A 13,355-nucleotide genomic window follows, 5' to 3' on the forward strand; every position below is an offset into this window, starting at 1 on the left:
TTGGGAAAGAGAGTAAGTGTGCATATATGATGAGATACATGGCAGGGTGGATGTTGTATGGGTTGAGATGGGAGAAGAGGGATGCTAGAGTTCCGGTGGTTTTGTATGTCCAAAATGGTATATGGTAATAGAGGTTTTTATTAAGAAGTATGATCTGCTAAGTGTTAAGATGAATGAGTTTAAGAATAAGAAATACGTGTTGAATGTATGGCGAAAGGAAGAGATTGCATGTGATATTGTGGGTTTGGGTTCGGGTGAAGCTGAAAGGGTATGGAAGAATTTTTCAATTAAAGGTACGTCAAATAGGCAAAAAGACATAGTGTGGTTGAGTTTGCAAAATGCGTTACCGGTGAGAGAGGTTCAGAAAAGGAGAGGTTTGATTAGATCTGAAGTGTGTCCAAGAGAAAGTTGTGGTGAGAGTGAAAGTGTAAGACATTTGTTTTGGGACTGCAGGTATGCACAAGAAGTATGGAAAGGGGTTGGAGGTTTGGTGAAAGAACTGACGGGTGTTACGCGTATGAGTTGGAAAGTGGCGATGTGTGGTATTGGGGCGAGTGGTAAACAGAACTCTAGATTATTATGGTTTATAATGTTTTGTATGATGGAAAGTTTATGGGATGTGAGAAATTTGTGGGTGTTTAAGAGAGAGGCTATAGATGCGGAGGAATGTGTGAAACTTTTTGTATCTAAATTGTATTTTGTTTTTAAATGGGATAGTCAGTACGGTGGTGGTTTAGACAGTGAGGGGGTGTGAAAGTATAAAAAGTGGAGATTCATTCTTGATTGATTAATTAAATAAAAGACCATGATGATGAAGTAGAAGGTACTCTTTATAGATTTGGTGTTTTTAAAGATGCCGAGATGATGTATACTGAGTGCTGTATACGTACTGAAAAGTCTAAAAAAATCAATAAAAAAACATCTGTTCTTATCAGTTTAATATCTGATACGTCCCCTATCTGGGGACCATATATTAAATGGATTTTTCGAACAGGGAGATGGAAAAAGAGCTTGCTCTGTCCACTCCACGCATTGACCTGGTATTGCAGTACCTCCAGGACCGGTGCACCCTTTCTATTCCAGTATGAAAAAACTGAATGAAATTGTGTGATGGATGGCAAGGATCCTTCCAGCAAGCAAGTGCAAAGTTGCTGTGCCCTGCCTCAGCAGTCCTGCATTTCAGCTTCTCCTTCCTCTGTGAGGGTTTTGCAGTGCTGCTTTCTGCATCCCTGGTGCTGCTGCATCTAGCCTGTCAATCTCTTAATTGCATCACCTGTGTGTGGGTTTGTTCCAGCACCAAGCAACCCAGCCAGCCAGCCAGTCACCTCTCCTCACAGTCCAAATCCAATTAAGATTGATGGCTTAATTGTTGTGTTAATTGGCTTATCACCTGAATGAAGTGTTTGGATATCACCTGAATGCAGTTTTTGGACCTCTCTCCACTCCGTGCACCTCTGTTTTGATTTGGGCCTGTTGTGCACACCTGGGCAGTCTGCTGAGTTGTTCCTTTGAATTGACCCTTTTGTAGCAAGTTTGCTTGATGTAACCAATTTTGTTTTCCTATTTCTTTATTAAATAAGTAAAGTTTGTTTGCCTGTGTCTCCCTCTTGTGGATCTATTAAACTGGATGACTTGTAGGCTAAAATGTAGTCCAGCACTTCCTATGTATCAGCAACAGCTGGACCTACCTTGTCTGGCCAATGGACGGAACACTGCACGTGTCACAAGAGGCCTGTCAGGTCAGAGGTCAAGTAGGGTCAGGTCACTGGATGACATCACAAGGGCCCTGACGGAACACTCAACAATGGGGCCGTGACATCACAATCAACAATGCATAGATACCTTTTTTCTTTTTTTTTCTCTCTCACTACTCTCCATTGACTTCTTATCGGTCATTCTGCTAGGCGCGCTTTGGCACCAGGAATTTCGTGCGAAGAAAAGGCGTGACCAAAAGAGGTGGGTGGAGCTATGCAGATACGAAAAACACGAAGTGGAGCATGCTGTTGATTTCAGAGCGTAGGATGCACGTTTTCCCTGGTTTATGAGAGAAAGAAGCCTCCCGGACTGTTTCTGCAGCTGGGGCCTGTAGCCTATCGCCTTCACAAGTGTTCTGCATTGAGGACCATCGGCCTGTAGGGCGAACCCTTTTCTGGTTATCGCTTCTCGGCCTTTTGGCAAAGATTTCTGGCTTGTCCGGACTTTGCTGAGAGGTTGTCCGAGCTTCCTGCGAAGAGTGAGAAGGCGATCCCGTACCAGAAGTAGATGATGGCGATGCACAACGTCCGCTTCGCTTATGACAACGAGATGAGGATTCGTAATTCCGTCTTGGTTGAAATTTCTGAAGATGTGAAAGAGAAAGGAGAGCTAGAGTTTTTTGTGGAAACTATCCTCGAAGGAACTTTGAATGTGAGAAAGGAGAATATCTTGGCACTGAACGATTCAAAAAAAGGTGTGTTTATTATAACTTTTGACAGCCTTTCGGATTGCCAGAATCTTTATAAACAATTGAAACTGCATTATAAGGATCCAATTCTAAATGGACTAAAGTTCGTTTTGCTCTACTCAACGGGGGAAGTACCCTTGGTTGTACATATGTATAGCCCATTTGTTGAACTGTGTGACATTGAAACTTTTCTATCCAGATATTGCCTAAATATAAAGTCATCTAAAAAATTGATGAACAGACTAAATATATGGACTGGAAAATATCAGTTCCTTGTCACCTTCAAGACGGACCCTGAGGGAATTGGAGGTCTGAAAAATCCTCCATCCAACTTTTCCATTGGACGAGAGAGAGGATATTTATACTACCCTGGCATGCCTAGATATTGCCGGAAATGTCATGGATTTGGGCATGTGCAAACAGAGTGTAAAAATGATAAAGTCATATACTGTGGGAATTGTCAAAGAACTGGACATAAAACTATGGACTGTCCAAACACAATCATATGCAACCTGTGCAGATCTGAAGGATATACTTTTAAAGACTGCCCTAAGCGGACAATGTCTTATGCAGAAGCTGCAAAGCTAAAAAAAAAACAGAGACTGCTGGGAAACCTACAGCTGGAGTCCCTGTATTAAAGCAACCTGTGACTACAACCTTACCTCAAAAGCTGCCTGAGGCTGGTCCATCCAGAGTGCGGAATAATGAGACCAAAGAGGATCCTGGGAAGATTGCTCCTGAGAGTGCTGTCTCTGCAAAAGTGGTAGGGGAACCTGTCACTGGAGCAGGGATGAAAGGGAGAACTTCTGGAGAGAATGGCATGGAGCTGGAGACTAAAGAGACCAAGAGAAAGGGGAGTAATCCTGAAATCTTTAACAGCAAAAGACCAACTCGACAGAGTGCAGATGAAAGTGATAGTGGCTTAAAGCAAAGTGTGTCCTTATCAAATCCTGCCAATATTCACCAATTTCCTAGTCCAACGTCAAAGGGCTCAAGAGAGCTGCTTGTCTATATAAAGAGACTTTTTTGTTATTTGAATCTTATTTGAATGATGGCTGAGTCGTTAAAAATATCCTCCCTTAACGTGAGGAGTATTAAGGGAGCAACCAGAAGAGCTGCCATGTTTGCATATTTGGAATCAGTGAATTGTGATGTCATCTTTGTGCAAGAGTGCGGAATAGAGTATTCCTTAAACTATGCAGACCTTAGAGAGAGCTGGTCACATGGCCCTTCATTGTGGTCTGGAGAAAATAACAATAAATCTGCAGGAGTGGGAATATTATTCAAGGGAAATAAGTGCCAAGTGAATTCATATATGCAACTTGTCCCTGGAAGAGCATTGCTTGTAAACATCACTGTTAATGGGAAAGAAATGAGACTGTTAAATGTATATGCCTCACCAGATCTTCATGAAAGAGCCGAGCTGGTAGAGGACTTGCAACCATTCATTGTTGGGCAATCACCATTAATCATAGCTGGAGACTTCAATTGTGCTTTAAAAGAAGAAGACAGGACTGGTGATACTGTAAGGAGGAAAGACAAAACAGTGCAACAACTTAAAAATGTGATTATGGACTTTAACCTAAATGATGTATGGAGTAATATGAAAGACAAAGACCCAGAAAACACGTGGGGCAACTCCGCAGTTCAATCCAGGTTAGACTATTTCTTTATTTCTAAAACTCTTAAGCCCATATCTATGTCCTTAGAAGAAAACATCTTTTCCGACCATAAGCTGTTACTAACTAATCCAAATAAGTGAAAGTGGAAAAGGCAAAAGGTGCATGGAGGCTAAATGTGGACTTATTAGATGATGAGCAAGTAAAGAAAGACTTTGTCCAAAACTACAAAAGATGGACTTGTTGTAAAGAAAAGTTCACATCAATATTACTGTGGTGGGAGTATGTCAAAACCAAAACAAAATAATTTTTCCTTAAAGTTGGGATTAAAAAAGCAAGAGAAAAAAAGCAACGGTTTAAGAATCTGAATACCAAATTACAAACTTACCTGAAGATGAGGAATGGAGGCATCAATGTCTCTAACCTGATTGAGAAAACAAAAGGAGAAATTAAAAAGGCAATTTATCAAAAAGGTAAAGAAATAATATTCAATACAAAAGTGAAACAGTTGGAAGCTGACAAAAAGTGTTCACGATATTTCTTCAAAAAAATAACTGGGCAAAAATCAGTGATATCAAATATAAATGGAGAAACAAAGAAAGAAGGAATGTTGGAAAAAGTGGAACAGTTCTACCAAGAATTGTTTGATAAAAAACCAATAGATGAAAACTTTGTGGAAGATGCCTTAGACGCCTTGGAAAATAAATTGGAAAAAGAAGAACAAGAAATGCTCTGTAAAGATATCTCTATTGAGGAACTGCATACTGTCTTCAAAGGTTTTGAAAAAAATAAAACTCCAGGGTCTGATGGACTTAGAGTAGAATTTTACCTAACCTTTTGGAACATATTGAAAGAGGACTTATTGATCATCTTTAAAGAAGCCTTAAAGTCAGAAGTGTTGCCAGAATCCTGGAGACAAGGTATTGTGACTTTACTGTATAAAAAGGGTGATAGGTCGCAGCTGGAAAATTGGAGGCCGATCACCCTCTTAAATATGGACTATAAGGCAATGGCCAAAGTGTTAGTAAATCGCATTAAAAAGGTGATTGGTAAAGTGATAAACAAAGACCAGGTATGTGCAGTCCCAGGTAGAGGAGTGTGGGAAAACCTTAATATAATAAGAGACTGTATTTGGTATCAGAGTGAGAGGAAACAAGATCTTGCCATATTGTCTTTGGACTTCCTTAAAGCTTATGACAGAGTGTCGCATGAGTTTTTGTGGATGGTGCTGAGGAGAATGAATTTTCCAGAGGTTATAATAAAACAGATATCACTGCTTTATAAGGAATCCTTCAGCCAAATCCTTGTCAATGGTTTTCTGTCAAAAAATTTTACTTTGTTTTCTGGAGTTAAACAAGGATGCCCCCTGTCACCCATTTTGTTCATTTGTGTTTTAGAGCCGTTACTGTCATTATTACGAAAAGACAAGGTAATTAAGGGTGTTGCAATACCAGGAGGTAATGGACTTGCTGTCAAAACAGGGGCATATATGGATGATGTCACAATTATGTGTACATCAATACCTGCGTTGCGAAGAGCTGTTCAAGTGACGGAATTCTTTTGTCAAGCATCAGCTTTTCGACTTAACAGAGCAAAATGTGACTGTTATGCCATCGGTGACTGGAGTGAAGCCAATATTCCAGACCTTAAAATACAGAAGGAACAAATAAAAATACTAGGAGTTATTTTTGACGATAATAACAACGGACAGAAAAGCTGGGAAGAAGTTAAAGTAAAGGTTCAGAAAAAAGTGGATTTCTGGAAATTGCTCAAGTTAACAATAGAAGGGAAAAACTTGATTATCAAAGCTTTGATCATTCCAATTCTGTTATACCTTAATGTAATCTTCCCTCCAAGTGAACAATGTCTTAAGTTTTTGCAAAGAGTTATGTTTCAGTTCATTTGGAATTCAAAAATGGATAAAGTTAACAGGGAGACTATGTATAAACAAAAAAAGGATGGAGGAAAAGAGATACCAAACATAAAGAAAATCCTGCATCTACAGTTCTTCTCTCTCTGTTACAGGACGATTGTTAAAGCTGAAAATACATGGTCCTTTTTTCTGAAATATGCAGCAGGTCATCTGTTTCGTAGGCGCCAATGGATACAAATTCCTTTAACTGTGCCTGTATTACTTGTTCCACCAAAACAATATGTATTGGTTGAGAAGACTATTCAACAGTATTCTTTAGAGAACTGTGAAAGGCAATGATTGGGTAATGCGCAAAAGATCATGCAATATCTGAAGTGTAATGAACAAACTTCTTTGGTGTCAAATTATACAGAAACTAAGTCCATGGAATGCTGTAAGTTATGTAACTGTTCTTACCTTTCTAATTGTTTGAAAGACTTAGCCTGGATGGTGATGCAAGACTGTTTGCCGACAAGGGCTTTTCAACATAGAAGAGGTTTGGTGTCAACAGCGAAATGTCCTAGGAGAGACTGTGCTATGGACGAAACATCACTTCACGTAATGTGGAACTGTAAATATGCACAAAATTTATGGAAGAGGGTGGTGGTGTTGTTGAAACATACCTGTGATCTGGGTTATCTGAACCATGAATTGGTAATGTATGGACTTTGTTCAGTACCGCAGGCAAGTAAAAAGAGAGTGTTATGGACTATGGTAAACTGTTTAAAAAATGCATTATGGAAGGTTCGCAGTATTTTGTTGTTCCGGAGAGACTTGATTATTGAAAAAGAGTGTGTTAAACTTGCTTTAAGTGAAGCTTATGTGTTTTATTTGAGAGATAGAAAATACAGGGAGTGCAGAATTATTAGGCAAGTTGTATTTTTGAGGATTAATTTTATTATTGAACAACAACCATGTTCTCAATGAACCCAAAAAACTCATTAATATCAAAGCTGAATATTTTTGGAAGTAGTTTTTAGTTTGTTTTTAGTTTTAGCTATTTTAGGGGGATATCTGTGTGTGCAGGCGACTATTACTGTGCGTAATTATTAGGCAACTTAACAAAAAACAAATATATACCCATTTCAATTATTTATTTTTACCAGTGAAACCAATATAACATCTCAACATTCACAAATATACATTTCTGACATTCAAAAACAAAACAAAAACAAATCAGTGACCAATATAGCCACCTTTCCTTGCAAGGACACTCAAAAGCCTGCCATCCATGGATTCTGTCAGTGTTTTGATCTGTTCACCATCAACATTGCGTGCAGCAGCAACCACAGCCTCCCAGACACTGTTCAGAGAGGTGTACTGTTTTCCCTCCTTGTAAATCTCACATTTGATGATGGACCACAGGTTATCAATGTGGTTCATATCAGGTGAACAAGGAGGCCATGTCATTCGATTTTCTTCTTTTATACCCTTTCTTGCCAGCCACGCTGTGGAGTACTTGGACGCGTGTGATGGAGCATTGTCCTGCATGAAAATCATGTTTTTCTTGAAGGATGCAGACTTCTTCCTGTACCACTGCTTGAAGAAGGTGTCTTCCAGAAACTGGCAGTAGGACTGGGAGTTGAGCTTGACTCCATCCTCAACCCGAAAAGGCCTCACAAGCTCATCTTTGATGATACCAGCCCAAACCAGTACTCCACCTCCACCTTGCTGGCGTCTGAGTCGGACTGGAGCTCTCTGCCCTTTACCAATCCAGCCACGGGCCCATCCATCTGGCCCATCAAGACTCACTCTCATTTCATCAGTCCATAAAACCTTAGAAAAATCAGTCTTGAGATATTTCTTGGCCCAGTCTTGATGTTTCAGCTTGTGTGTCTTGTTCAGTGGTGGTCGTCTTTCAGCCTTTCTTACCTTGGCCATGTCTCTGAGTATTGCACACCTTGTGCTTTTGGGCACTCCAGTGATGTTGCAGCTCTGAAATATGGCCAAACTGGTGGCAAGTGGCATCTTGGCAGCTGCACGCTTGACTTTTCTCAGTTCATGGGCAGTTATTTTGCGCCTTGGTTTCTCCACACGCTTCTTGCGACCCTGTTGACTATTTTGAATGAAACGCTTGATTGTTCGATGATCACGCTTCAGAAGCTTTGCAATTTTAAGAGTGCTGCATCCCTCTGCAAGATATCTCACTATTTTTGACTTTTCTGAGCCTGTCAAGTCCTTCTTTTGACCCATTTTGCCAAAGGAAAGGAAGTTGCCTAATAATTATGCACACCTGATATAGGGTGTTGATGTCATTAGACCACACCCCTTCTCATTACAGAGATGCACATCACCTAATATGTTTAATTGGTAGTAGGCTTTCGAGCCTATACAGCTTGGAGTAAGACAACATGCATAAAGAGGATGATGTGGTCAGAATATTCATTTGCCTAATAATTCTGCACTCCCTGTATTTAGGTGTTAAAGCTGCTACATTGTGGAATATTATTGAAAAAACAATCAGACTGGCTCACAGTATTTTTGCATTTATTACACTTGATAAAAATCACAATTATTTACTATTGCAGTTATAAAATGATAAAAATAAATTGCCCACTAGATATTAAACATATCCTAATAGTATATCACAATAGCATAAATAGGTGGGTATTTTAAATGCGGAGCTCACGCATATACCCAACCAACAGGAGTACTCCAAAGGGATAATAGGACCACTTGATTATGCTGTGTGGTGTCAGTCAATAGCGCATTGAATCCGTACTTTGACAATGTTCAGATAATCATGAAATAACTTGCCAAGTACTCAACATACCAGTCGGTAAGAAGATATCCACCCTGCGGTCCACGGTATGTTCTTATAGGGTCCAGAAAGTACTTTGTACTTGTTTTCGTAGCGGTATTCGCTGACTACCTCCTGCCACGAGGTAGTATCACCGCTTCTCCTTCTCGGCGTCTCACGTGACCTGACCTGTAGATGGTTCGCTTGGTCGGTGATGACATCCACCTGCGCCGATCGGAGTAGCGGGGGTTCGTGTAGCAGAGCTATACCGGTACGGGGTTCAATTCCCCTTCACTGGAACTGTTTAGATGGTAATTAAGTCAGTCCACTTTTGAACTGGTAATTAAGTCAGTGGAATTAAGTCCACTGACTTAATTACCATCTAAACAGTTCCAGTGAAGGGGAATTGAACCCCGTACCGGTATAGCTCTGCTACACGAACCCCCGCTACTCCGATCGGCGCAGGTGGATGTCATCACCGACCAAGCGAACCATCTACAGGTCAGGTCACGTGAGACGCCGAGAAGGAGAAGCGGTGATACTACCTCGTGGCAGGAGGTAGTCAGCGAATACCGCTACGAAAACAAGTACAAAGTACTTTCTGGACGCTATAAGAACATACCGTGGACCGCAGGGTGGATATCTTCTTACCGACTGGTATGTTGAGTACTTGGCAAGTTATTTCATGATTATCTGAACATTGTCAAAGTACGGATTCAATGCGCTATTGACTGACACCACACAGCATAATCAAGTGGTCCTATTATCCCTTTGGAGTACTCCTGTTGGTTGGGTATATGCGTGAGCTCCGCATTTAAAATACCCACCTATTTATGCTATTGTGATATACTATTAGGATATGTTTAATATCTAGTGGGCAATTTATTTTTATCATTTTATAACTGCAATAGTAAATAATTGTGATTTTTATCAAGTGTAATAAACGCAAAAATACTGTGAGCCAGTCTGATTGTTTTTTCAATATTCTTCGGTTTTCAGCTGGTATCTGAAAGACTGGGCTCCAGTAGGTTGCTGGTGAGCTCCTCTAAATTGTTTATTGCTATTTTTCCACTATTGTGGAATATTAACATGTGGAATGTGCTTCTTGAGTAATTTTTGTTGTATTGTAATGTAAGTTTTTCTAGTTTTATAATAAAAATGTAAAAAAAAAATCTGTTCTTATCAGTTCAATATCTGATACGTCCCCTATCTGGGGACCATATATTAAATGGATTTTTTGAACAGGGAGATGGAAAAAGAGCTTGCTCTGTCCACTCCACGCATTGACCTGGTATTGCAGTACCTCCAGGACCGGTGCACCCTTTCTATTCCAGTATGAAAAAACAGAATGAAATTGTGTGATGGATGTCAAGCATCCTTCCAGCAAGCAAGTAGAAAGTTGCTGTGCCCTGCCTCAGCAGTCCTGCACATCAGCTTCTCCTTCCTCTGGGAGGGTTTTGCAGTGCTGCTTTCTGCATCCCTGGTGCTGCTGCATCTAGCCTGTCAATCTGTTAATTGCATCACCTGTGTGTGGGTTTGTTCCAGCACCAAGCAACCCAGCCAGCCAGCCAGTCACCTCTCCTCACAGTCCAAATCCAATTAAGATTGATGGCTTAATTGTTGTGCTAATTGGCTTATCACCTTAATGAAGTGTTTTGAGATCACCTGAATGCAGTTTTTGGACCTCTCTCCACTCTGTGCACCCCTGTTTTGATTTGGGCCTGTTGTGCACACCTGGGCAGTCTGCTGAGTTGTTCCTTTGAATTGACCCTTTTGTAGGAAGTTTGCTTGATGTAACCAATTTTGTTTTCCTATTCCTATATTAAATAAGTAAAGTTTGTTTGCCTGTGTCTCCCTCTTGTGGATCTTTGAAACTGGATGACTTGTAGGCTAAAATGTAGTCCAGCACTTCCTATGTATCAGCAACAGCTGGACGGAACACTGCACGTGTCACAAGAGGCCTGTCAGGTCAGAGGTCAAGTAAGGTCAGGTCACTGGATGACATCACAAGGGCTCTGACGGAACACTCAAAAATGGGGCCGTGACATCACAAATAACAATGCCTAGATACCCTTTTTCTCTTTTTTTTTCTCTCTCACTACTCTCCATTGACTTCTTATCGGTCATTCTGCTTGGCGCGCTTTGGCACCAGGAATTTCGTGCGAAGAAAAGGCGTGACCAAAAGTGGTGGTGGAGCTATGCAGATACGAAAAACACGAAGTGGAGCATGCTGCTGATTTCAGAGCGTAGGACGCACGTTTTCCCTGGTTTGTGAGAGAAAGAAGCCTCCTGGACTGTGTTTGGGGCTGAGGCCTATAGACTGTTGCCTTCACAAGTGTTCTGCATTGGGGACCATCGGCCTGTAGGGCGAACCCTTTTCTGGTTATCGCTTCTCGGCTTTTTGGCTAAGATCAAGTGTAGAGATACATAGGATCTTGGCTGGAAGGTGCCTGGGGTACCCGATTTCTTGGCCTTGGGGGACGGCGTGGGTTTATAGCCTGATTTGTGCCCCCTTGCTGCTTTAGGGGATAGGATTAGTCCCCAGGCAACGGGAAGCGATAGCGCCTTTTTGCAGTCTTCGGACCAGAGAGGGCGTACTTTCGGAGTGTAGATTAAGAGCGTGAGGGCGACATTCTTCTCCGGCTTCGTAGCCTGGATCTAGTGTGGCACCGAGAGGTGCTTCGTCGATCCCGGGTGAGAGGTAGTCCGGGGTTCCCGGATCTCTGGCCTCGGGGTGGGTCCTGGAGGGTCTAAACCCCTGTCGCTGGAGGTGACGGTTGAACCCCTGGACGTCGGACATTTTTGTTGGGCCTGCGATTGCGATCATTCAAGATCTTGATGGTCGGTTTTTCGGTGGCGGAGCGTTTGGAGAGGGCCTGGAAGTGCCTGGGATTCTTTGATCCTTGGCCTGGGGTGAGGTCCCCTGCTTTACAGGGTGGGGTGCTGCACCTGGGGTTTCGAGGTGAAGGGCTTGTCCTCCCCGGGTTACGGAAATGCCTTTCTCCTTCGGTTTCGCAGCCGGGGAGACCCGGTTGCGACAGTCAGTTAGAGTTGTGGTAGAAGAGGGCCAATGGCAGCAAAAGGACCTCCGCTATATAGTAGCAGAGGTCTTGCTAGGCTTCTTCGGGTTCCAAAAAACTGACATCCTGTGTCTGAGAGACCAGGAAATGTATGGAACATACACAATAACCTTTGTTGCCGCGAGTTGTTGTGAGAATATGTTCGAGAGTTTGGGCGTGGCGGATCCTAATGATAAGAGGTTGGATGGCCTCGATTTCTCCTTCCTCTACGGTGAGGAAGAGAGATCCTTGATTGTTGGCATGTATAACCCCTTCTTTGCGGAGGCCGACATTCAGACCTTCCTTGGTCGGTACTGCAGTTCTGTCCGCTTTGACAGAAAACTCATGAACGGAGAGGGCCTGTGGAATGGCAAACGGAAGTACTGGGTCATCCTGAAAAAGGACCCTAGCGGCATAGGAGGTCTGGCGCACCCACCAGCGCAGTTCTCGATAGGAAGCCACCGTGGCTTCCTCTACTATAACCAGATGCCCACCTTTTGCCGGAAGTGTCTGCGTTTTGGGCAGGTTCAAGGGAACTGCGTGAACGCGAAAGAGGTGCGGTGTAATAATTGTGGCAGACTCGGGCATGTTGCCGCTAATTGCACAAGTGAAAAGATGTGCTCCCTATGCGGGATGAAGGGACACATTTTTCGTGATTGCCCTGATAGGGCTAGTAAGAAGTCTAAGCCCGACCAGCAGTCAGCAGGGGGTGCGCACTCTTCGGTAAAAGCCCTAGGTATGTGCGTTATTGTTAAGCCCGGAGCTCCAAGGGTGGACTCTGAGGCTGGGCGAGAGAGTGCTGCTGGCCCCTCTGACAAAGCGGTGGATCCAGTAGCGAGATCGGAGCGTGAGTCGGCAGGTGATGTGGTTCATGAACCACCTACGGAAGGTCTGCAAAGACTTTCAAGAGAGGGACGAAGGTCGAATGCGGGTTTAAAACAGGGCCCACCTACCCCAAGAGGGGGTCCTGTGAAAGAACCTGGCGAGATCTTTTCCGAACTCTTTTCGACCCCTACAAGTGGTAAGACGAGAAGTCTGGAGCAAGGACTACCTGCATCCTCAGCAGGAAGTCATGCGAGGAAGGACGGGAGGCAGAGTCGAAGTCAATCATGGGAGAGGCCTGAGCCACAGTCTGGGGCCGCGGTTGCGTCAGACGAAGCGATGAAGACCTCTCGAGACAAATTGGGTTCCGTCTCGAGGAGAGTCTCTTTAGGCTCTTCACAGCCGGCTGGAACATCCCGAAGTGCGGAGGCGGGGGCATCGGCAGATGATGATGGGACGACCACTTTACGCGATGAGGATGGAGAGCGGATGGACAGCAGCAATTCTACGAAGAGGCCGAGAGAGGAGGCGGGATCTGGGAAGCAGAGGAAAATTCGAAGTATGGAGGGCCCAGAACCCCGGTCGGACTTCACGCCTGATCCAGATTCTGCTGGTATTTCAGAGTTCCTGACCCCCGGAATTGGAGATGGCGGATCACGGAGAATTGACGACTTTAGCTCACCCGAATCGGACTTTGACTTCTAATGGTTGTCCCCATCAATGTGGTCTCACTTAATGTGAGATCCCTAAAGAGCTCTGT

General features: G+C 43.1%; 1 non-coding gene and 2 pseudogenes across 1 annotated transcript; all 3 read left to right on the forward strand.

The window, feature by feature from the left end:
* The first annotated feature begins 893 nt into the window (after nucleotides 1-893).
* Nucleotides 894-1,074, forward strand: LOC122942702 (annotated as a pseudogene).
* Nucleotides 1,075-9,846: 8,772 nt separating this feature from the next.
* LOC122942675 lies at nucleotides 9,847-10,039 on the forward strand. Its single transcript, XR_006390635.1, has one exon. It is a non-coding gene; the product is annotated as a U2 spliceosomal RNA (small nuclear RNA).
* Nucleotides 10,040-11,099: 1,060 nt separating this feature from the next.
* On the forward strand, nucleotides 11,100-11,274 carry LOC122942905 (annotated as a pseudogene).
* Nucleotides 11,275-13,355: the final 2,081 nt, after the last annotated feature.

Source organism: Bufo gargarizans, chromosome 6, assembly GCF_014858855.1.
Source record: "Bufo gargarizans isolate SCDJY-AF-19 chromosome 6, ASM1485885v1, whole genome shotgun sequence".
NCBI classification, from domain to species: domain Eukaryota; kingdom Metazoa; phylum Chordata; class Amphibia; order Anura; family Bufonidae; genus Bufo; species Bufo gargarizans.